A 19,079-nucleotide genomic window follows, 5' to 3' on the forward strand; every position below is an offset into this window, starting at 1 on the left:
ACCTGTGTATCAGACTAGATCTGGCTTCATTAGTTTAAATGGGTTGAGGAATTTCATGGGTGCATGGATGGTTTTGAATACAGTCACATCAATCCCAAAAAGGTTTATTTTGTACTGGCATCACATTTCCTGGCACTTGGTGAGATGATGGTGTAGCCAGTTCACTTTTATTCTGACTCATTTGTGGGAAGGGAAATTTAATTCTCTGGGAACCCATGTTTGTATTAGTGTTAAATCATTTGTCTGCTGTTTAATGATTTATATACACAGTGCAAAGAGGTCCCAGAATTGCCTTCCTGATTGTTCCACACCCAACCTCCTCTTACCCGCTCCCCACCTTCATTCCACTCCAGGTTAGAGAAATAATTTAGTCTTGTGCCTTAGGGAATCTGTCTGAGACACTATTCTTCAGCTTACTCATTCCATATATATATATACATATTTATACTCTATTGATATTGGGCTTTTAGATGAATACAAAGACTTCTTGAGGGTGTTTAGATAGGTACTATGTGATATTTTGTACTAATAACATGCTGAACTGCTTCGCCTTCTTAACTCAGCAATTGGTCTCCTCCCAAACTTGATGCACCCCTTTTGGATTGTAAATTTTGATCCTCTGATTTATTCCCCTCCAGTTCATATGCCTAATGTGCACAGGGCCTTGGTGCTCATTAAAACAGAGACTTTTATTTGAAGGGTTGCTCTGACAGTGTGCTGATGGGACCTCATATATTACACTTCTCCACACTGGCCATCTATAATTTAGTATAGTGCTCCTATTCATGTAATGTTCAGCATTTGCCATGCTTATGAGTAATTGACAGTATACAATGGTATCAATAAATCAGATGGGCTAGGCCCCGTCCTTTATGATCAGTTTCCTTGTCTACCATGGAGGAAAGCTGAAAATCAGTGGCTGCCATTAACTGGGAGCTTTTCAGATCATAAAGTCAGAGAAAGCACATTTGTTGGCTTTTATTATTAATACATTTTGAGTGGCTGTTTCAAATAGATCTCCCTGGTTGGATAAAGAGACATGAAAAAAAAAAAAAGATTCCCCTTGTTGTTTTTTTTTAACTTATCTCAGTTCATTTCAAAGGAATGACTTATTTTGACAAAGTGAGTGAATTTGAGTTGTAATATCTATAATAGGCCAAATGATACAGGAGCTCTTGGGTTGTGTGATGTGGGGTGTATGTCACAGAACCAGCAAAACTAGGATTTATTTTCTTTAAATGCAAATCTGGAACAAGGTGGCTCAGGAATCACTGCACAGCAGTACCTAATAGTGTGTATGTAGCATGTCACTTACGGTAGCATGTCACAAAGTGCACTAGCATCTCTGGAATGCTCTTGTAGATGTTACATTGCCTAGGGATAGTTCTGGGAGTATATGTTTTTAAGAGAGACATACCTCAAATTTCCATTGTTGGTCATGAGTACCCTACATGAGCTCAAAACTGGGTATTGTCTCTTCATGATAATTCTTCCTGACATTGGGAGAAAAATGTAGGGGTCAAAAGTTTGCAGGAGGAAATGCTTAGCAGTCTCCAAGGAAAAGGTACCCTCTGGTGCTTGAAAATTCCAGTGCTGTGAATTACAAATCTTTACGAAGATGAGTTAGATGGGATTAGAATGCATGAGGCAGTTCAGCCTCTGGATTTTATTTCCTGGCTATGCTATTATGTACCAGTAACATGATCTTGGGCAAGTTACTTCATCTTTTAGAATCTTAGTCTCCTTGTCTCTAAAACGGGGAGGAAATTCTTGCCTCATAAGGATGTGTTAAAGATGAGATGATTTGATACACACAAAATACCTGGATAAGTGCCGAATAACTTTAATTTTTCCTCTCCTATACTTCTGAAGAAGAAGTGGAGTCATCCAGCAGCTTCTAACTCTATAGACTCAAATCTCTTAGCATCCCTGAAAAGCAGTGTTATGGTTATAGATTAAAGATGGAACTCTGTATCCTGTGTCAGAAAGAATGCTGAGCAATTTAATTAGGGCTATGGCTGGCAAGGGTATTTTTTTATATCAACCTTGATATAAAATCATTTGTAACTGTAGGTAAAAATAAAATAAATTCTATAGGTAAATTTGATTTTTCACCTCTTGTTTTTCAGGTCAGAGACACTTTCTTGTATTGATATATGAAATGAAGTCATGGAGTCCTACTCAAGCTGGTAACACCTGCTTAGTTAGGTTCTTAACCTAACCTTAGTTTAGGTTCTTTAGGTTAAAGAACCTAAAAATATAAAGTTAACCCAACTTTACTTGGGAGTGCATAAGTGGGAATTCAGGTGTGTGTGGTCCTCACCTGTAACATAAGACAATAATGATTATTGTTTTCTTTTTTTTTCATGTTTATTTATTTTTGAGAGAGAGAGAGACAGAGTGTGAGTGGGGTAGGAGCAGAGAGAGAGGGAGACACAGAATCCAAAGCAGGGTCCAGGCTCTGAGCACAGAGCCTGACGTGGGGCTCGAACCCACGAACTGTGAGATCATGACCTAAGCCAAAGTCGGATGCTCAACTGAACTGAGCCACCCAGGCACCCCAATGATTATTGTTTTCTAAGTAGTCAGTGCATGCTAAAAGCAGGAGGCTTTGGCTCCATTATTTTGACATTTTGATTCTTCCACATCTTTTACTTTGTTCTTTGCTCTAAAACTGCTAAGGTCTAAATGTTTGTGTCCCCTGAAATTTGTATGTGGAAAACCTAACTCCCAAAGGTGTTGATATTAAGAAGTGGGTCCTTTGGGAGGTTCTTGTCATGAAGGTGGAACCTTCATGAATGGAATTAGTGTTCCTATTAAAGGGCTTCAGAGAGCTATCTCACTCCTTCCAGCATGTGAAGACAAAGCCAGAAATTAAGAGTCTGCACCCAGCGGGGACTTCACTAGAACCTACCCTACTGGCACTTTGATCATGAACGTCTAGCCTTCAGAACTGTGAGAAATGAATTTCTGTTGTTTATAAGCCACCCACCCTGTGGTGTTTTGTTATAGCAGCCTGAACAGACTAAGACAGAGACCAGTAGAAACTGTTGTTGTTGTTTTTTTCTTTTTAAATCCAATTCATAATATTTTGACACACGTAAGCAATGCAAAACAAAACAAAACAATTGGCTAGCTAAAGAATCACTCTGACTTAAAGAACAACATCTGGGTAGTTACATAGAAAACTGAAAAAACTGACCTGGGGCAAATTTGCCTGGGTAGTAATAATCAACACAAAATTTAAAAAGGCAGTGGCTAAAATCACACATGGTAATTTTTTGATTGAACAATTATGATGGAAAAATGAAATATTTGTGGAAAAATCTGGATCCGAGAAGCTTGAGGTAGAAAAATTGGATTTGGCAAAAATATCGGCCACAGGAAGACAAAACAAAATAACAACATGTCACAATGGCAGGTGCTAGATTTTATAAAATTTAATACATGGATACAAAACTAATCAATGAGGGGTGCCTGGGTGGCTCAGTCAGTTAAGTGTCTGACTCTTGATTTCTGTTCAGGTCATGGGTCATGATCTCAAGGTTCTTGAGTTTGAGCCCATATTGGGCTCCACACTGACAATGTGGAGTCTGTTTGGAATTCTCTCTTTTTGTCCCTCCCCTGCATGCATGCACTCATGTGCTCTCTCTCTCTCCCTCTGTCTCTCAAAATAAATAAATAAACTTAAAAAAAACTAACCAGTGAACTAAATTTATGCTGTAAATTTTATAAGAAAAATAATTAATTCCAATGAAAAGAAGTTTAGTAAAATAGAAATGAATATGGTAAAAAAATTAAATATCATTTAACTAATCCAGGAATTAAATTCACTTAATGGAGTTCACTCTTTAAAGTACATCTTTATAAAGAGGTATTACTGTTGGTGCTACTCAGGCCTCCTATCTGTACATCAGGCTCCAGGGATATTGTGTCAGCTCAAGTCCCAAGTCCTTGCTATGACCTTGGCCCTCCATGGCCTGGCCCTTGGCCCCCAGTGCTCTCATTTTCTCCACCCAGCCCTGTGCCCTGTGCTCCAGGCTGCAGCTGCACTGGTCTCCTTGCTGTTTGTCCCACAGGCTAAGAATGTGTTCCTTGGGCCTTGGGCCTTGCCCTTTCCTCTGCTTGGAATGTTCTTCCTGTAGATATCACCAAGCACATTCTGCCACTTCCTGGTGGCCTCTACTCAACCATCACTCCTCAGGGAGAACTTGTGCTACCCACTCATTCCCTACCCTCTTACCCTGCTTTCTTTTTTCTCATAGTAACTGGTATTTCTATCCATTCATCTACCTATTTGGCCAGAATGTTAGCTCAGTCTGCAGGGTCTCAAAGACAGCGTGGCATATAGGATGCCCAACAAATATTGGTTGAACAAATTCTGCATCAAAATGTTTGTAGTTGTTAACACACACTGATGTTTCTTCTGAATCAGACTCGAGGTCCAGGTTGTCCATTGAGTCAAAATTGGAGGAGACAAGTGGTAAGATCCAAATATCCTGCATCACCAGAGCCTGTGCTCAGCATGTGTGGCCAACATTAGTGCTGCTGCTAACAGTTCTGATTTTCAAACTTCTGGGTATATGGGCAGGTTGAACTTCTCTCCCTCTTGCAGATGGGTGTGGCCATAGCATTGGAGTTGGCCAGTGAAATGTGAGCAGAAGGGACATGTGTCACCTCCAGCTGGAAGCCTTTCAGAGCTAAGTGTATAACTTTACAAGTTCATTCTTCCTGCTGTGGTGAATGGTGACGCTCCAGGCCATGGTGGCTTTGTTAGCTTTGGTCCTGGAGTGAGGATGGCATGGATTGGAGCAGGAGGCAGTCATCATTATTCCTACTTATCACCGTGGAAATTGAATTCACAGAGGTTAAGTAATTTCCCCAAAGTCACACAGCTACTAAGTGGCAGAACTAAAATTCCAGTTCAATTCTGGCTTTGTCCATGATCTGAGCTCTTAAGCATAGGCTTGTCCAACTTCTCAGTACCTTATTGAACGTGTGATAGTCCATATGGGCAAAAGCATGCTCCTAAGAGCTTTGGGAGCCTCATTCAAAACTAGAGAAGCATTGAAATCCTCTCAAAAGCAAGTGACACATCAGTGACCCAGAGAGAAGATCATTGGAATTGTAGGCATTGTGTTTTCTCTGTCAGCACATACAATGAACTAAATATTAAAACCTGCTTAAAAGTAATTTGAGTTTGATGACTTTGAAAGGGGGCTGAAATAATTCCCACCTGGGTAAGATTTTATTTATTTCACCTATCTCTATTTAGGAATTTCAAAAACCCCACTGGCTCTGCATTAAAACAAAACTGATTGAAAAAACAAACTGATCAACAAACCTATTTTAGGAAACTTGGCATATTCTCTCCCTATGTGTGAACTTAGAGGAAACTAGACTTTCTGAAGGTCATGGGAAGGCATGGACCAGGGCAAGGTGCAGCAGGAATATGCCTCAGATGCAGGTGGCTTCAGGCTTCAGGCTTCAGGGCTTGTAATGGTGATAAACTGACCCTGAAAACACAGTACAGACCTGGTGTAGGTGGGGGTAAGTAACATTCCTGCTTCTGAGTCCCTGTTATTGACACCCCCTTTTCTTTTTTTTTTTTTTTAATTTTTTTTTTTAACGTTTATTTATTTTTGAGACAGAGAAAGACAGAGCATGAACGGGGGAGGGGCAGAGAGAGAGGGAGACACAGAATCGGAAACAGGCTCCAGGCTCTGAGCCATCTGCCCAGAGCCTGACGCGGGGCTCGAACTCACGGACCGGGAGATCGTGACCTGAGCCGAAGTCGGACGCTTAACCGACTGAGCCACCCAGGCGCCCCTACACCCCCTTTTCTTTTAATGAGACAGGAGTTAGGCTTGTCATGGCTGGGTTCTGTTTCTCCAACAGTTTTTTTGTATTTCTACTCAGATGAATTATGATCTGAATTCAATTTCCAAGGCAGGGGAGGAGGGCTTCTTACTACTTACTCCATAGAGGACTATCCAGGCAAGCAGAGAAGTACTCAAACATGAAGAAAACTGCTTTTACAAATTTGGAATGCTATAGTTATTTCATTTGCATAAAAAATGTGCTGTAATGACTTTACTTTGTGATATCAGCTGTAATGTGTGTATGAATGGGGTCTAACTAAGGATTGCTGAGTCCCTTCTTACGGGGCTGTGCAGTTAGATCATGGTTGTGAACAAGTTGATATGTGGACGATTTTTTATTTCTCCCATGTCTCAGAGCAGGATAGGACAGGGGAAGGCAGACACCCCTCCCCACCAGAGAAGGGTCAGAATATGACCCTTTAAAGGACTAGCCTGTCATAATGTAGTGTATCTCATGTTAGCATGGGGACATTCACAACCTGGGCCTGTAGCTCCGTTTCTCTCTCAGGTTGGACCTGCAAAATGCAGGCTAGTCTTTCAGCTACAGACTTGCACCCCTTGACTGAAATCCAGACTGTTAGAAGAGGTCTGCATGGCATGTCTTTGGACTCATGGTCCTTTGGACTGATGGTCCTAAAACAATGTAAGGTGAGCTGAGGAATTCCATGAGAGCCTCTTGGAATTCCATGAGCACCAAAGACAAAAATAAGGATCCTTCTTCTAACAAATCTCATTCTAAAGAAAGCCATCAGGACAAAAAGCAATTGTGGGCACTAATAAAAAGCCGAGAGAAGAGAAAATCAATAATCTCTCATGTGTGGCTCTGTGGTCAGGAATCAGGTGGCTCTATCAAGTGTGCACATGTGAATGTGTGTGAGTGTACACACTAATGTAGCAGGAGAGTAGAGACAAGGGCAGAGAGATTGAGGAAGTTCTTGCCAAACTGTGTGTGACTAAAAGAGTCTTGTTAGGAAGTTGTGCCCTGAGAGGAGGAGGTGGTGGATTTGCTTTGAAGGGGTGAAGGGGTTGAGACTGGAAGGAGAGACAGTCCTAGAGCCTTGAGGTGACTCAAGTAGGGCTTGAGTAGGGGTGACTCTAGCACTTCCAGGATCCAGTGGCAAGTGTTGTGGGGTCGAATGGTGTCCCCCCTCCAAATATGTCCAAGTCCTCACCCCCAGTACTTGTGAATGTGGTTCTATTTGGAAATGGGGTCTTTGCAGACATAATCAAGTTCAGATGAGATCCTACTGGATTAGTGTGGGCTCTAATTCAGTGACTGGTGTCCTTATGAAAAGAGGGAGGGCATGATGTGACAGAGGCAGAGATGGAAATGATGCAAACACAAACTGAGAACAGGAATCAGGGAATCCCAGCAACCACCAGACACCAGGAAGAGGCATGGGAGGATTCTTCCCCCGACCCTTTGCGGGGGAGTGTGCCTCTGCCTATACCTTGACTTCAGACTTCTGACCTCCAGAATTGTGAAAGCACACATTTCTATTGCCAGAAATCACTTCATTTGTGATTTTGGTATGGCAGCCCTAGGAAATTAGGGCAGCAAGTGATGGGCTGTTGGCTTTAGCCTCAGGGCAGCGGGTGATGGTGAGCACACCTCAGACTACAGGTGGACAGTGAAGCCTCAGAGATGCTGGAAAGGGAGGCAGTTGATGGTGGCAGTGGGTGCATGCTGGGAAGGGTTTGCTGATTAGTTCTCTCTGATTTCTTTTTCAATGAGACTAGGGGTTGGTTGGTTTGGCTGGTTGCAGGAGCAGTTAGCGCTAAGGTATTCAGGTAAGGCCTGATTTCTCAACCCCTGACCTCCATCACTCTTTGTGACAGATTGCATTTTCCAAAAGTGGCCACAGTCATAGCTCCCATCCCTTTGGAAACTTGCTACTCCCCATGACACAGTGAGGTCTAATTCCCCTCTCCTGAATCTGGGCAAACCTATGACTCCCTTGTAACTAATAGAATGTGGTCAATATGATGTGGCATGATTTTGAGGCTAGGTAATGAGAGGCAATGCTGCTTACGTCTGGTGCCCTGGATGTGGACTTGATCCTGAACCTGGAACCACCTCATAAGTAGCCCAGCTTCTCTTTAGCTGCCATGTTGTGAGGAAGGTCAAACTAGCCTACATGGAGAGACCACATGGAGAAGCTTCAAGACCCCATGAAGAGAGATTGCTGCTGGGCCATTTTCAAGCTACTCTTGGTCCCTTTCCCCTCAACTTACACTCTTCTCCCTTCAGCCACCATCTGATCCTGAGCTAAAGCCACCGACTACATTCTTCTTGAATTCCTGATGTGCATAAACTGTGAACAATAATAATTGTTGTTTTAAGCCACTAAGTTTTAGGGTGACTTGTTATGCAACAATAGTAACTAGAACCTCTTCCAATCTTTGTTCAAGGGCCACTTCCCATCTGAGAGCTTCTCTGATTCTAGATATCATGAATTCCTTCCTTAAAACTCTCCTTTCCCACACAGCTACTAGCTATTCCAGTTCTCAGCCTTTCCCTCCATCCAGAGCTCAGTTTTGCTGGTGCCAATCTCCATTTTCTTCAGTTTCCCTGGGAAGCCTCATACTTTCCATCCCTTTATTATTCAGAATTTGTTGTGTCCCACTGTCTACCTCTATCCCTCGTACCACACCCATCTCAGCTCTCTCAGTAACAAAGAAGGCTCTAGGGACCAGATCTCACCCTTCATAAGGGGCATAAGGGGTTTGAGCTCCAGCGATGCTGATGAGGTTTCTCATATAACAAGAAAACATTATTTCAGTTAATCATGAACTCAAATGATAAGCACATCTGTCTTACCCACTGGGGGCTGTGTCTTATTCATCTTTGTACCCCTAGGGTTAGTTTATAGCTTGACAGAGTCTCTTGATGGAAGGAAGGATGGATGAATGGATGGATGGATGAGTAGGTGGATGGATGAATGGATGGATGGATGAGTAGGTGGATGAATGAAATGGATGGATGGATAAATGGATGAATGGAGAGAAATGCTTGTAAAACATAAAGTGGAATTTGCAAACTTGGGGCATATGTGCTACCATTTGCAAACTCTGTGCCCATGGAAGTCATGGTTAATAGATTTTAGCACTCTTTCAGGGGATTAGAAAGGCTGCCTTACACTGTTTTTGAACTATAAATAGAAGCTAGCAATCAACCATATTTTGTACTCTAGAGGACTAAAAGCATAAAGACTCTTTTTTGGAACTTCAATTTTTTAGAAATATTGTTAAGAAAGAAGTCAAAATTCTGTATACAACTGACTTTCTTCTGAGGTTTAAGCAAAGTTCATTAAACGAATATGCATGTTCCTGTGCTTTTAATATGCATAGATTTCACATTAAGAAGAAAATGTTCTGACACTTTATGGCCTTTGCTGTTGACTGGAATGTGGTAGTCTTTAAGTAAAGAATCCATCTCAAAAGGGGACCAAATAATAAAGCAAAGTGTGGGATTCTGGAAGTCAATATGGTCAATAATGCTGTGTTGTTTACAACCAATCACTTACCAGGATGGACAGGGCCAATGGAGAAAGGAAATTACCCACCCACCCACATAATCGCACCAATTGCTAGAATCGGTTAATAGGCCATAGAAAAAATCAATCCAAGAGAAGCATAAAGAAATACATATGAGAGTAGAACTTCGTTTTTATTGGTCTTCATTCACAGCCACATTTGAGCACCTTACTCCTTATTAGCAAGATGACAGTTCTGACAAATTATCCTGTCAGTCTCTGCTTTGGTGCCCTGTTTTTATTGGGAGTGAGTTTTTTCTTTTCTTTACTTTCTGTGTTTTGATTTTCATAGCACTGTGCCTGGATTCTGTGGAATGGGAGGGGGTGTTATTAGGGAAAGAAAAGAAGCTTTTGTTGTGCAGTGACCAGTACCAGGGAGAGTGTCAAATTCCTTATGGAACTTGTCTCATCCGATAAACCTCCCACCGGCCACCAAGAAGTAGTTATGATTGTGACCTTCCCTCTACAGAGGAGGAAAGTGATGTTCTGAGAAGTTAAGTCGCTTGCTATACAACAAGAGAGGGGATTCAGATTCAGGTCTGGCTGTCTGAGCCAAAAGTCTTGCTATTTCTATTGAACAAGTCCTTGATTTCTTATCCAACGTGTTTGGGGCCAGATGTGTGTTGAAATTCAGTAGGGTCCAGAATGGGGATGTGATACATATCCCACATATTACTTACTACTCCTGGTGGGGATCTGGAACAACACCCTGTAGTCAAACCCACTCATATTTTAGCAGTGAAACATCAACAATGGAACTAAATAGGATAAATAAAAAGTAAAAATAGCCTTATTTTTTGGTTGCCAAATGATTCTGCACCTATCTTATAAAATTTTTGATTTTCAGAGCTTTGGGATTTCATAATTTTGGATGAGGGACTGTATTATACTGGCTCCCAGGAAAGAGTTTCCACACATTTGTCCTCTCTGTCAGGGAACTCTGAAATGGAGCAAGCTGGAGTTAAAAAACAAAACCAGAACCAGAAACCTGCTGCTGTTGGTCAGTGGCCGAATTTATTTGGCACAAGAAAGGAAAATGGCTTGGAGAACAAATTGGAAGCAGAACTACAATAGTCCTTCACTGGCCTCCCGGATACAGAGAAGTGGGGGTTCAGGGGTCTCCCATGAACTAATCGCATCCAGGTCCTTTTGACCTGTAATTCTAAACTGCAGTCTACACAGAGCAGCCATTTGGACCTCCCATGAAAGGACACTCTGCTTCTCTTTTCATCCCCCTCTCTTGCCACCCCTTTCAGATATCTCCTCTGAGGACTGACGGGCTCTCAGAGAGCCACTGGTGTTTGTCCGGAGTAATTGGATTGACCCTTTGAAGAGAAGGTTAGTTCAGATGAAATGAAATTTTCAAGTGAAGGGCCAGATTCTCATCCTGGAACATCTGTAGTTCACTTGAAGGGTGGGTTTTCAGCCCTTGTTCTATTATTTCATTATTATCTCTGATATTAGGTACACTTATCAACATTTCTCCCACCCCCCATATGAACTCCATCTCTTTTGCTGATATCATTTGACCACCTTCCCTGCCACCCTATAGTCACAGCTTGTTGGGCCAAGTGGGACCAATCTCATTTTACTCTCTTAGATTTTAAACATAAGACACAGAAGCTGAGTAAATCAGGTGGTTAAGGACTCTGGGTTTGTAAGGTCACATTGGGTTAGGCCAGAATCGTGGCCTCAGGACCCTGCCCTCACCTTCTCCTCATCCTGTCATGGTATAAAGGAACAGAAAAAAAGAAGATGATCCTCATAAAAGAGATTTTAATGAAGTTTATCCCAAAACAAGTGGAGAGGAAGAGAGAGAAGGGGAGAGAGAGAGCAAGAGGGAAAGAGTAAAAAAAAAATTAGTATTTAGGTTCTGTTAGCACTTGGTTTATTGACACTGTCTGGGTTCTCCAGAGAAACAGAACCAATAGAGGATCTATCTATCTATCATCTATCTATGTATCTATCTATCTATCTATCATCTATCTATCTATCATCTATCTATCTATCTATCTATCTATCATCTATCTATCTATATCTTTACTATAAGGAATTGGCTCCTGTGATTATGGAGGCTGAGAATTCCAAAATCTGCAGCCAGTAAGCTGGGGACTACCATGGTATATAGTTCTACTTTGAGTCCAAAGGCCTGAGAACCAGTAGTGCTGATGGTGTAAGTTACAGTCTGAGTCTGAGTCTAAAGGCAGGAGAAGATGGATGTTTTGACTCAAAGAAAGTCAGGCAGAAATAAGTCTTTTTTAATCAGGCTTTTTTTTAATGCAGGACTTCAATAGATTGGATGAGGCCCACCCACACTGGGGAAAACAGTCTACTTTACTTGGCCTACCAATTCAAATAATAATCTCATCCAGAAACACCCTCACAGACACACCTGGAAATAATGTTTAGCCAAATATCTGGACTCTCCATGGCCCAGCGAAGTGGACACATAAAGTTAATCATCACAATTCTTGTAACAAATCTTTCTTCAGGGCAGGGTGCACCAAGTTTATCTAAAAGATCCAGAGATCAGGGATTGGTGAGAACCATAGGTTGAGAGTTCCTGGAAATGTCCTATCATAGTCCTCAGACATCATTCTTGGAGAAGCTGCTGGAGAACTTATCAGACCCCACTCTTCTCAACAATCCTCCCTTCCAAGCCAGTGTCCCTTCCCTGGAGGAAGTTTAGCAGTGGAGTGAAGCTCCTTACCTTTTACACATTTATTTTTAATTTTATTTTTTAAGTCAAAATCATAGTTATATTTTATTTATTTTTTTAATATGAAATTTATTGTCAAATTGGTTTCCATACAACACCCAGTGCTCATCCCAACAGGTGCCCTCCTCAATGCCCATCACCCACTCTCCCCTCCCTCCCACCCCCCATCAACCCTCAGTTTGTTCTCAGTTTTTAAGAGTCTCTTATTGTTTGGCTCCCTCCCTCTCTAACTTTTTTTTTCCTTCCCCTCCCCCATGGGCTTCTGTTAAGTTTCTCAGGATCCACAGAAGAGTGAAAACATATGGTGTCTGTCTTTCTCTGTATGGCTTATTTCACTTAGCATAACACTCTCCAGTTCCATCCACGTTGCTACAAAAGGCCATATTTCATTCTTTCTCATTGCCAAGTAGTATTCCATTGTGTATATAAACCACAATTTCTTTATCCATTCACCAGTTGATGGACATTCAGGCTCTTTCCATAATTTGGCTATTGTTGAGAGTGCTGCTATAAACATTGGGGTACAAGTGCCCCTATGCATCAGCACTCCTGTACCTTTACTTGGGTAAATTCCTAGCAGTGCTATTGATGGGTCATAGGGTAGGTCTATTTTTAATTTTTTGAGGAACCTCCACATTGTTTTCTAGAGCAGCTGCACCAGTTTGATTCCCACCAACAGTGCAAGAGGGTTCCTATTTCTCCACATCCTCGCTAGCATCTATAATCTCCTGATTGTTCATTTTAGCCACTCTGACTGGCCTGATGTGGTATCTGAGTGTGGTTTTGATTTGTATTTCCCTGATGAGGAGTGATGTTGAGCATCTTTTTAGGTGCCTGTTGGCCATCTGGATGTCTTCTTTATAGAAGTGTCTATTCATGTCTTCTGCCCATTTCTTCACTGGATTATTTGTTTCTCAGGTGTGGAGTTTGGTGAGTTCTTTATGGATTTTGGATACCAGCCCTTTGTCTGATATGTCATTTGCAAATATCTTTTCCCATTCCGTCGGTTGCCTTTTAGTTTTGCTAATTGTTTCCTGTGCAGTGCAGAAGCTTTTATCTTCATGAGGTCCCTGTAGTTAATTTTTGCTTTTAATTCCCTTGCCTTTGGAGATGTGTCAAGTAAGAAATTGCTGTGGCTGAGGTCAGAGAGGTTTTTTCCTGCTTTCTCCTCTAGGGTTTTGATAGTTTCCTGTCTCAAATTCAGGTCCTTCATCCATTTTGAGTTTATTTTTGTGAATGGTGTAAGAAAGTGGTCTAGGTTCATTCTTCTGCATGTTGCTGTCCAGTTCTCCCAGCACCATTTGTTAAAGAGACTGTCTTTTTTCCATTGAATATTCTTTCTTGCTTTGTCAAAGATTAGTTGGCCATACTTTTGTGGGTCCAGTTCTGGAGTCTCTATTCTATTCCATTGGTCTATGTGTCTGTTTTTGTGCCAATACACATGTGCCAAGACAGCATGCTGTCTTGATGATTATAGCTTTGTAGTAGACGCTGGGATTGTGATGCCCCCCGCTTTGGTTTTGTTCTTCAATATTACTTTGGCTATTCGGGATCTTTTGTGGTTCCATACATATTTTAGGATTGCTTGTTCTAGATTTGAGAAGAATGCTGGTGCAATTTTGATTGGGATTGCATTGACTGCATAGATTGCTTTGGATAGTATTGACATTTTAACAATATTTATTCTTCCAACCCATGAGCCCAGAATATTTTTCCATTTCTTTATATCTTCTTCAATTTCCTTCATAAACTTTCTATAGTTTTCAGCATACAGATCTTTTACATCTTTGGTTAGGTTTATTCCTATGTATTTTATGATTCTTGGTACAATTGTGAATGGGATCAGTTTCTTTATTTGTCTTTCTGTTGCTTCATTGTTAGTGTATAAGAATGCAACTGATTTCTGTACATTGATTTTTGTATCCTGCAACTTTGCTGAATTCATGTATCAGTTCTAGCAGACTTTTGGTGGAGTCTATCAGGTTTTCCATATATAATATCATGTCATCGGGGCGCCTGGGTGGCGCAGTCGGTTAAGCGTCCGACTTCAGCCAGGTCACGATCTCGCGGTCCGTGAGTTCGAGCCCCGCGTCAGGCTCTGGGCTGATGGCTCGGAGCCTGGAGCCTGTTTCCGATTCTGTGTGTCTCCCTCTCTCTCTGACCCTCCCCCGTTCATGCTCTGTCTCTCTCTGTCCCAAAAATAGATAAAAAACGTTGAAAAAAAAAATTAAAAAAAAAAAAAAAAAAAAGAAATATCATGTCATCTGCAAAAAGTGAAAGCTTGGCTTCATCTTTGCCAATTCTGATGCTTTTGATTTCCTTTTGTTGTCTGATTGCTGATGCTAGAACTTCCAACACTATGTTAAACAACAGTGGTGTGAGTGGACATCCCTGTTGTGTTCCTGATCTCAGGGGGAAAGCTCTCAGTTTTTCCCTATTGAGATGATATTAGCTGTGGGCTTTTCATAAATGGCTTCTATGATGTTTGAGTATGTTCCTTCTATCCCTACTTTCTCGAGGGTTTTTATTAAGAAAGAATGCTGAATTTTGTCAAATGCTTTTTCTGCATTGATTGACAGGATCATACGGTTCTTACATTTTCTTTTATTAATGTGATGTATCACATTGATTGATTTGCGAATGTTGAACCAGCCCTGCAGCCCAGGAATGAATCCCACTTGATCCTGGTGAATAATTTTTTTTATATGCTGTTGAATTCGATTTGCTAGTATCTTGTTGAGAATTTTGGCATCCATATTCATCAGGGATATTGGCCTGTAGTTCTCTTTTTTTGCTGGGTCTCGGTCTGGTTTGGGAATCAAAGTAATGCTGGCTTCATAGAATGAGTCTGGAAGTTTTCCTTCCCTTTCTATTTTTTGGAACCGCTTGAGAAGGATAGGTATTATCTCTGCTTTAAATGTCTGGTAGAATTCCCCAGGGAAGCCATTTAATCCTGGACTCTTATTTCTTGGAGATTTTTGATAACTGATTCAATTTCTTCACTGGTGATGGGTCTGTTCAAGTTTTCTATTTCTTCTTGTTTGAGTTTTGGAAGTGTGTGGGTGCTTAGGAATTTGTCCATTTCTTCCAGGTTGTCCAGTTTGTTGGCATACAGTTTTTCATAGTATTCCCTGATAATTGCTTGTATTTCTGAGGGATTGGTTGTAATAATTCCCTTTTCATTCATGATTTTATCTATTTGGGTCATCTCCCTTTTCTTTTTGAGAAGCCTGGCTAGACGTTTATCAATTTTGTTTATTTTTTCAAAAAACCAACTCTTGGTTTCATTGATCTGCTCTACAGTTTTTTTTAGATTCTATATTGTTTATTTCTGCTCTGATCTTTATTATTTCTCTTCTTCTGCTGGGTTTGGGGTGTCTTTGCTGTGCTACTTATATTTCCTTCAGGTGTGCTGTTAGATTTCATAGTTGGGATTTTTCTTGTTTCTTGAGATAGGCCTGGATTGCAATGTATTTTCCTCTCAGGACTGCCTTCACTACATCCCAAAGTGTTTGGATTGTTGTATTTTCATTTTCATTTGTTTCCATATATTTTTTAATTTCTTCTCTAATTGCCTCATTGACCCATTCATTCTTTAGTAGGGTGTTCTTTAGCCTCCATGCTTTTGGAAGAAAAAGTTTTCCAGACTTTTTCCTGTGGTTGATTTCAAGTTTCATAGCATTGTGTTCTGAAAGTGTGCATGGTATGAGCTCAATTCTTTTATACTTGTTAAGGGCTGTTTTGTGACCCAGTATGTGATCTATCTTGGAGAATGTTCCATGTGCACTCAAGAAGAAAGTATATTCTGTTGCTTTGGGATGCAGAGTTCTAAATATATCTATCAAGTCCATCTGATCCAATGTATCATTCAGGGCCCTTGTTTCTTTATTGATCCTGTGTCTAGATGATCTATCCATTGTTGTAAGTGGGGTATTAAAGTCCCCTGCAATTACCACATTCTTATCAATAAGGTTGCTTATGTTTGTGATTAATTGTTTTATATATTTGGGGGCTCCCGTATTCGGCATATAGACATTTATAATTGTTAGCTCTTCCTGATGGATAGACCCTGTAATTATTATATAATGCCCTTCTTCATCTCTTGTTACAACCTTTAATTTAAAGTCTAGTTTGATATAAGTATGGCTACTTCAGCTTTCTTTTGACTTCCAGTAGCATGATAGATAATTCTCCATCCCCTCACTTTCAATCTGAAGGTGTTCTCAGGTTAAAATGAGTCTCTTGTAGACAGCAAATAGATGGGTCTTGTTCTTTTATCCATTCTGATACCCTATGTCTTTTGGTTGGAGCATTTAGTCCATTTACATTCAGTGTTATTATTGAAAGATATGGGTTTAGAGTCATTGTGATGTCTGTAGGTTTCATGCTTGTAGTGATGTCTCTGGTGCTTTGTGGTCCTTGCAACATTTCACTCACAGAATTCCCCTTAGGATCTCTTGTAGGGCTGGTTTAGTGGTGATGAATTCCTTCAGTTTTTGTTTGTTTGGGAAGACCTTTATCTTTCCTTCTATTCTGAGTGACAGACTTGCTGGATAAAGGATTCTTGGCTGCCTATTTTTCCTGTTCATCACACTGAAGATTTCCTGCCATTCCTTTCTGGCCTGCCAAGTTTCAGTAGATAGGTCTGCCACTACTCTTATATTTCTATCTTTGTAAGTTATAGCCTGTTTATCCCTAGCTGCTTTCAGAATTTTCTCTTTATCCTTGTATTTTGCCAGTTTCACTATGATATGTCATGCAGAAGATCGATTCAAGTTATGTCTGAAGGGAGTTCTCTGTGCCTCTTGGATTTCAATGCCTTTTTCCTTCCCCAGATCAGGGAAGTTCTCAGCTATGATTTGTTCAAGTACACCTTCACCCCCTTTCTCTCTTCTTCTTCTGGATTCCTATGATACGGATATTGTTCTGTTTGATTGCATCACTTAGTTCTCTAATTCTCCCCTCGTACTCCTGGATTTTTTTTATCTTTTTCTCAGCTTCCTCTTTTTCCATAATTTTATCTTCCATTTCATCTATTCTCTCCTCTGCCTCTTCAATCTATGCTATGGCTGTCTCTATTTTATTTTGCACCTCATTTATAGCATTTTTTAGCTCCTCATGACTATTTATTTCTTAGTCCCTTGATCTCTGTAGCAATAGATTCTCTGCTGTCCTCTATGCTTTTTTCAAGCCCAGAAATTAATTTTATGACTATTATTCTAAATTCTTGTTCTGCTATATTGCTTAAATCAGTTTTTTAAAAATTATTTATTTTTTTTAATGTTTATTCATCTTTGAGAGAGAGAGACAGACAGAGCATGAGTGGGGCAGGAGCAGAGAGAGAGAGGAGACACAGAATCCGAAGCAGGCTCCAGGCTCTGAGCTGTCAGTACAGAGCCCGATGCGGGGCTTGAACCCACGAACCGTGAGATCATGACCTGAGCCAAAGTCGGAAGCTCAACCAACTGAGCCACCCAGGTGCCCCTGCTTAAATCAGTTTTGATCCATTCGTTAGCTGTCACTACTTCTTGGAGTTTCTTTTGAGGAGAATTCTTCCATTTCATCATTTTGGGCAGTCCCTGCCGTGGCTCCAAACTGCAGGGCACCTCCCCTGTGCTGGCCGGAGTAACTTGTGTTGGTGGGCAGGGCCGCAGTCAGACCTGATGTCTGCCCCCAGCCCACTGCTGGGGCCACAGTCAGACTGGTGTGTACCTTATCTTCCCCTCTCCCAAGGGCAAGACTCACTGTGGAGTGGTGTGGCCCCTGTCTGGGCTACTTGCACACTGCCAGGCTTGTGGTGCTGCTTCGATGGGATCTGGCGTATTAGCTGGGGTGGATCCACAAGGTGCACAGGTGTGGGAGGGGCAGGCTTAGCTCACTTTGCCTTCGGTGGTCCCCTGCGGGAGGGGCCCTGCAGCACCAGGAGGGAGGCAGACCCGTCGGGGGGATGGATCCACAGAAGCACAGCCTTGGGTGTTTGCACGGTAGAAGAAAGTTCAGTGATGGGAACTGGTTCCCTTTGGAATTTCAGCTGGGGGATGGGAGAGGGAGATGGCACTTACCAACACCTTTGTTCCCCGCCAAGCTGAGCTCTGTCTTCCGTGGCTCAACAACTCTTTCTCCCGGCATCCTCTCACCCTCCCCACTCTCCAAGAGCAGAGCTGTTGACTTTTAACATTCCAGAGGTTAAGTCCCACTGGCTGTCAGAACTCATGGAGTCCCACCCCTCTGCTTTTGCAAGCCAGACTTCGGGGGCTCTGCCTTGTAGGGCGGGCTGCCCCTCCACTGCCCTGGCTCCCTCCGGCCAGTCTGTGTAGCATGCACCTCCTCTCCACCCTTCCTACCCTCTTCCGTGGGCCTCTTGTCTACGCTTGGCTCCGGAGAGTCCATTCTGCTAGTCTTCTGGTGGTTTTCTGGGTTATTTAGGCAGATGTGGGTGGAATCTAAGTGATCAGCAGGACGAGGTGAGCCCAGCATCCTCCTACGCTGCAATCTTCCCAGGTCTCCACCTTTTACACATTTAAAGTGAGGTTGCACCGGATCAATGTTTCCCACAATATGGTCTGTGTACTACTGTTAGTGTACAAGATAATTTTAAAAAGTGCATGAGGAAACATTTCTTTTACCATTTGGGTATCTTCATGTGTATTAGACAAACCTGTAATGTATATGCTACATTAGTCAGGGTAAGTTAGGCCATGCTGTGTAACAAATAGGTCATTTTATAGTAAAAGATTAACTCAGCAGGTCTGGGTGGTTCAAACTCTAAACATTCCAAGGAAAGGTTTGATTGTTTCCTAGTTCTTGGGAGACAACCTCTAAGCCCTTGAAACAACCTGTCTTTTGAGAGTGTCTTTGTTTACCTGAGGTCTTGTGCCATGTCAGATAGTTTATATTCACAGTGTGATTTATGGTGGGGGTCATGGGCCACACAGTATCAGT

At 41.7% G+C, this 19,079-nt stretch overlaps 1 long non-coding RNA gene across 13 annotated transcripts in view; it reads left to right on the forward strand.

Moving 5' to 3' along the window:
• LOC122233012 overlaps nucleotides 1-19,079 on the forward strand; it is a 134,795-nt gene that overhangs the window by 24,563 nt on the left and 91,153 nt on the right. For 10 of the 13 annotated variants that reach the window (XR_006210415.1, XR_006210414.1, XR_006210424.1 and 7 more), the window contains 2 exons: nucleotides 2,130-2,189; nucleotides 2,853-2,955. This is a non-coding gene — a long non-coding RNA (uncharacterized LOC122233012). Of the gene's footprint in view, nucleotides 1-2,129; nucleotides 2,190-2,222; nucleotides 2,307-2,852; nucleotides 2,956-10,676; nucleotides 10,757-19,079 lie in introns of those variants that run through there. The other 3 variants (XR_006210417.1, XR_006210418.1, XR_006210420.1) reach the window with 3 other exon arrangements.

The sequence above is a fragment of the Panthera tigris genome, chromosome D4 (genome assembly GCF_018350195.1).
Source record: "Panthera tigris isolate Pti1 chromosome D4, P.tigris_Pti1_mat1.1, whole genome shotgun sequence".
NCBI lineage: Eukaryota > Metazoa > Chordata > Mammalia > Carnivora > Felidae > Panthera > Panthera tigris.